Source organism: Nannospalax galili, unplaced genomic scaffold (genome assembly GCF_000622305.1).
Source record: "Nannospalax galili isolate Female #2095 unplaced genomic scaffold, S.galili_v1.0 scaffold287, whole genome shotgun sequence".
Taxonomy (NCBI): Eukaryota; Metazoa; Chordata; class Mammalia; order Rodentia; family Spalacidae; genus Nannospalax; species Nannospalax galili.
In genome coordinates this window covers 1,656,195-1,662,220 of record NW_008357493.1, presented here as the reverse complement: position 1 = coordinate 1,662,220, position 6,026 = coordinate 1,656,195, and the positions used below count along the sequence as shown (strand labels likewise).

Here is a 6,026-nt window from a genome sequence, read left to right as displayed (position 1 = left end):
TCACATTCCTCACGATGATGGAAGGGGAAATGCCTCTATTTCCCCTTTTTGCATTGGGCATAGTTTTTCTTTGCTTCAGCAGGTGTGAGCCTCATGATGAAGCTTATACCATCTTTCATAACTGTTCAATTTTTAGGAAACATGTTCCCTCTGGGTGGGGTATTCAGATACCACAACTGTCAATCATCTGGTGTTTTTTTAAAAAAGTATTTTATATGCTATTTTGACTATAGTAACACATTTTAAGGGGATATCTGACATGTAGGGCCTCTTCTGAACAGTAAATGATTTCTTGAAACTCGTTTTTCAGCAGGGGACATTTGAATTATTTTACATAAATGTATAATTTTACACTTGCCCACATCAAAGCTTATCTGTGAATTTCTTGCCCACTCATACATCGTCATGTGATATCCTTATCAGACTGCATTTCATTGCCTAGGAAAGCAAATTCAGAGCTGGATGCATTCTTAGAGATAACAGTGTATCCTATTGTTTTATTAAAGATAGTTTTAACAGCTGTATATTGACTCTTGGGAGACCATTATTGTCTGTGTGGTTTTTTTTTTTTTTTTTTTTTTTTTTTTTTTTTGTGTGTGTGTGTGTGTGTGTGTGTATGTGTGGTGCATCTGTATACACATGCATGTGTGTAGAGGCCAAAGGTTGACATCAAATGTCTTCCTTAATCTCTTTGCACCTTATTTGTTAAGATTTTATTTATTATTATTATTATGTGTGAACATGTATGCCACAGCACAAGCGTGTACGTCAAAGGTCAACTTTGTGGAGTCAGTTCTCTCCGACCTTTATTTGGATTCCAGGGATCAAATTCAGCTCTTCAGAGTTGCATTGCAACTTACCCAACCTGCAGAACTCTCTATCTCTGACAAAATGGAATCACATTCCAATTTGGGATCAAAGGTAGACTACTTCTTCCCATGTGCCACTTGGCTTTCTTAGGCCTGATTCCTAGGAGCTGATTGTGGTGACTTACTAGAAATGCCTCTGTCCTGTCACTCTGGACCTCAAAGGTCTCTCACCTGGCTTATGTTTCATGCTGAGACCTGTTGGATTGTAAACACCATTGGGACCAATTGTTCTTTATGTAACAGTAAGTGCGATGCCATTGACTCATGCAGCAGGCCTTGCCCCTCCCACTCTGCCTACTCTAAGGACATGGTACAGTTTTGGGAATTCTGAATCTGCCTTCTTTCCAAACAAGCTCCTGGTACTCCTTCAGGTGTTCACCAGACCACCTTGCCTCAGAGGGCCTTTCATATCACCCAGGCTATGAGACTATGCCCGATCTCCTTCAGGACGCTTCACACTGTGTAATTAATAGTTTTAATAATGTGATGACTCACTTGTCTCTAAGTTCTCTGAGGACAGTGACTGCTTCTTAGGCCACTGTAAATTCCCCATGCCTGGATGGACCTCAGTAATTAATCCTGTCTGCTCTCTTCAGTAACAATAAAAAGAACAGACTCTGCTTCTAATTTTTCCCGATTTGACTGGCCACAATCACATGCCTCCTTTTCGTTTTCCCGTTGTTTGCATCTTTAAAACTGCTTCCTCTTTAGGTCATCCTCATAGAATATGGTCTCCAGACCTGCGACCACCTGGCCATCCACTTTAGATGTTATTTTTCACACACTGTTTTGAGCATCAGCACAAAACCAGTGCAAGTATTCTCCATTTGCATATGATTTTTCTTCAGGACACCTCAGGGCTACTTTACTGACTTTAACCTGAGTCACTCTGCTGAGTCCTGCTAAATGCCAGTGAATGCAAGCTCTCAGCTATTGCACTCTACAAGAATATATGGTCATTATAATACTACCAGAAAATCAGATGATTTTCATGTGTGTGTGTGTGTGTGTGTGTGTGTGTGTGTACCGTATGCTTTTGTGAGCATGAATGGTGTTATGTGTCTACAAGTGTGTGTGTGTGTGTATGTCTGTGCAGGCCTGTGTGGATAACAGAGGCTGACAAAGGGTATCATCCTATAAGGCTAAACAGGGTTTCCCTGTAGCCCCAGCTGTCCTGGAACTTACTATGTAGACCAGGCTGGCCTTGATTGCCCAGCAACCTTATTTTTTAAAATTTTATTTAATTTATTTTATATGTATGAGTGTTTTGCCTGCATGTATATAAATGCACCACATGTATGTAGTGCTGGCAGAAATCAGAAGAGAGTGTCGGATTCTGTGGAGCTGGAATTATGGGCATTTGTTAGCCACCATGTGAGTACTGGGTAATGAAACTGGGTCCTTTACAAGAGCAGCCAGTGCTCTTAACTTTCCTGAGCCATACCTCCAGCCCCTCAACCTTAATTTTTTGAGACAGAGTCTCTCACTTAATCTAGAACTCACTGATTCAGCTACACTGGTTGGCCACTGAGACTCCAGGATCTCATGGTTCTGCCTCCCAGTACTGGAAGTATAGGCTATGCACCATGCCTGCTGAGGATAGGAACTCAGGTCCATGGGTACACAGCAGGAACTACATTCAGACCCATGAAAAACAATTTAAAATTCCTAAATAATGCCTTCTGTATTCAGAAAGATTCAGTTTTAATCTACAAATGGAAAGACTTTCCTTATGAGCCATCCATGCATGTATACATCTTGATACCTATGAATAGGCATGTATATGTGTATGTGTATATTATCAATTGATATATTTTTGTTCTATATGTGACACTGCCACATATTATAAAGTTACTTTATGTCAGCAAACATTGTTCCATTCTGCCTTGAAAATCAGTAAAACATATTAAGTTTGAGTTCAGAAGGATCTTGGATCCACTCTGACTGCTTCAGAGCTGTTTGTCCTGGAATGCTGCTGTTTGTCACCTGAAACAATAATTTAATAGTTATTTTAGTTAAATAATTATTTATACATGGAGTACATAACCATTTAACATTTGAATAGCTATAAAATATCCCATTTTATGGCTAAACCTATTTACAGAATCTTTAAATTAGATCTCCATCCTATAATTTAACCTTTTGAATTTTAGAGCTGAAATTTATATTTTGGTGCTTGTTAAATTTTCTTTCTGATTTCAACCCAATCATTTCAGACTCTGAATAATTTTGAACCATGTTTCAATCTCTGCCTCTTGGATTTGTATACAGTATATAAATCTGATAATCAGAAATGTAATCTAAATGATAGGAAAGACATTAAATGTAGCAGAGACCTCTCCGTCCTGTTAGTGCTACCATTAGAGTAACCCTTCCTCATTGTTCTAGGGTTATTAACCCACTAATAAGCAATATATTGGCTAAGCTTATTTGTCATAGAATCTGCCCAACTGATTTTTACACACCTGATTAATGTCCCTCTCTGAGTCCAAGAAAGAGCCAAAGAAATCCCACCAGAGCCGTGATGGAATGGGAATGTCTTTGTAGCTGTCTCACAATCTTACTCTCCTGCAAGTTTTGTAAAAGTAACTAAGCCTGGGCCAGCAAGACACTTGTTGTCAAGCTTGAGGACCTGAGTTCAATTCCTGGAACCCCACTGACTTCCGTAAATTGTCCTCTAACCTGCATACATGCTACAGTACACCACTCCCCAAGAATAAGTGACAAATGTAATAATTTTTTAAAAGTAACTTAGCTTGAGTTAGTATGATGGGATTTTAGTGAGTTCCCACTGTCTCCCTGAGTTTTCATGTACTAGACTCTAGCTTCTTTCTTCCAGGAAGCCTCCATTGATCCTAATATGCAGGTTGCCTAGCACTTAACCTTGAGAAGCACTTGGCATTTTACTTGACATAGCAGTGATTTCTTTACATGCCTAATTTTACATTTTCTTTACATTCCTGACTTTAGTGTGAATTTGCCTATCAGAGCCTAACATGTAGTAAGTGTAGTAAGTAGTAGGTTAATGTAACATGTTGTGTCAAACAGAATTTGTGAGAAAACATGAGGCAATAAACAAATAAAGACTCTTGGGCAGAATTACATTAAGGTGGAAATTCAGTTTAGTTTTCCAAATATGTAGGATTTTCAAATAATTACTCATTAATAGAGTTGTGGTATTACACATTTAGTTACGAGTATTCCTTATAAGAAACATATGTTGCAATCTAAATGACTAATGGGTTTGGTAAGGTTGTTTTACTTAAGTGATTCTACTTAAATTCAGATTTCTTAGGTACCTGGGGGTGTAGTAGAGTTGGTAGAGTACTTTCCCTGGGTTCAATCCCCAGCACTGTATAAATTGGGCATGGTGGTATATGCTTATAATCACAGTACCCAGTAGTCACAGACTGGAGGAAGTTCAAGGTCATTATTGGCTACACAGTAAGTTTGAAGCTAGCCTAGCCTGTCTGAAAAAAAAATCCTTAAAACCAAAACTCCAAAAATAAAAACCAAACCAAAACAAAAACAACCCCCGATTCCTTAAGGGATTAGAGGAATCTTTACAAGTAACTGTAACATTCTGACAGTATCTATCTTTTATTGTTGGCATTCTGACTCCTAAGTTATTTGATTATTTTAGTTTTTAATAGGTATGAGGGAATTTTATATCCACAGGCTAGTTTATTCATGCTGTGTCGTTTAATAAGTGATAAATGTTATTCTTTTGTCTTTTGCTACAAGGAGAAAAAGTTATGTGGATTGCTACAGCTATCTTAATAATTTTACTGATAACTAAGAACAGAACAAGTCTTGCTGTGAGTTATATAATCAGCTTAAAAAGCATGGCATATTCTTTCTGTGACAGAGTATGAAAAACACAAGGCAGAGAATATAGTTATTAGAAATTTTTCCTTTCAAAAGCTTAAGCACGTTGTATTTAATAGTATAGTCAGAGAAAGATTGGGTTGGAATGATCAAAACAGCTGCTCAAGAAACCTATCTTAATGCCAGCGTGAGTGGCTTTTCTTTCTCCTTGCTAAGGAAATCTAACAGGATATTAAAAACCATATTAACCTTCAATGTATGTTTGGATTCTGCTCTGCTTCTAAAGGGAAAATATGAATATGAGAGCTATGTTTAGTAGAAAGTTTGACCCACGGAATTCATAGAAAGAGGTCACTTAAATTTAGTTTGAAAGACTATCTGACTATCTGAAATATAGCCCTCCAATTCATTCTCCCCACAGCTGCTACAGTCATCATTCTAAAAGCAAATCTGATGATGCAGTTCATCTGCTCAAAGTCTCATAGTGGTGAAACAGAAATGTCTTACCTTGGTGGACCAGGTCCTCCCTGAGCAGGCCCTGCACCATCTGCCCTAGCAATCGGCAGTGGAGCTATGAGGAACAGCTCGGTAACCAGTGCACCTTGGCCAATGGCTGCTTATCAGTATTTTGCAACCAGCTCTGTCTGCCTGGGATGCCTGGTATCTATTATCCTTCATAAATGGAGCATTCCCTTCTTTATACCCACTGTCTGTTCCTACATCACTGCTGTATCAAACCACTCTCAACAGTTTACATATTTAATTAGCCTTCCCTCTTAGACTCCAAGCTTTTATTATCTCTGTGTGGTCCTTTCCTAATGAGAGGTTCTGAGTGGCACTTGGTTGAATAAGTTTGTAAGTGGATTCACTGATATCTGAGAGACCTGTTGAATGTCCCTACTACTAAGAACAGTGTCTTCTGTGAAAGTTTTGCCAGCAATTTAAAAGTAAATTGTCCCTATCCGGGGTGCTTTTTTGAGCTTTTCCTGTTATTTACTGATTTCATATGAATGTTGCAGTTGAAAACACTGAACACGAATAGCTATAGTTGATAATTTTAGCTCTTACTCAAATGTGTTCAGATAACCAGACTAGTAAGTAAGCATCTTGAATTTGACCTTTGAATTTAATCCAGAGAAATATGCCTTCTAGACTGTGCTAATTGGTCCATGCATGTTGTTGAATAGACTTAGAATTTTGTGGGGAGGAAAAGAATTTTTAGCTATATTCCTAAGTTTGGCATCCTAAGGACTACTTAAGTTCATTCTATGTTATTTTTATCCTTCAACTACGACTAATGTTGATTCCTGATTCTTCTTATTTCTGACT

General features: G+C 38.1%; 1 protein-coding gene across 1 annotated transcript in view; it reads left to right on the top strand.

Moving 5' to 3' along the window:
- Fgf14 (fibroblast growth factor 14) overlaps positions 1–6,026 on the top strand; it is a 705,665-nt gene that overhangs the window by 62,442 nt on the left and 637,197 nt on the right. The window lies entirely within an intron of this gene.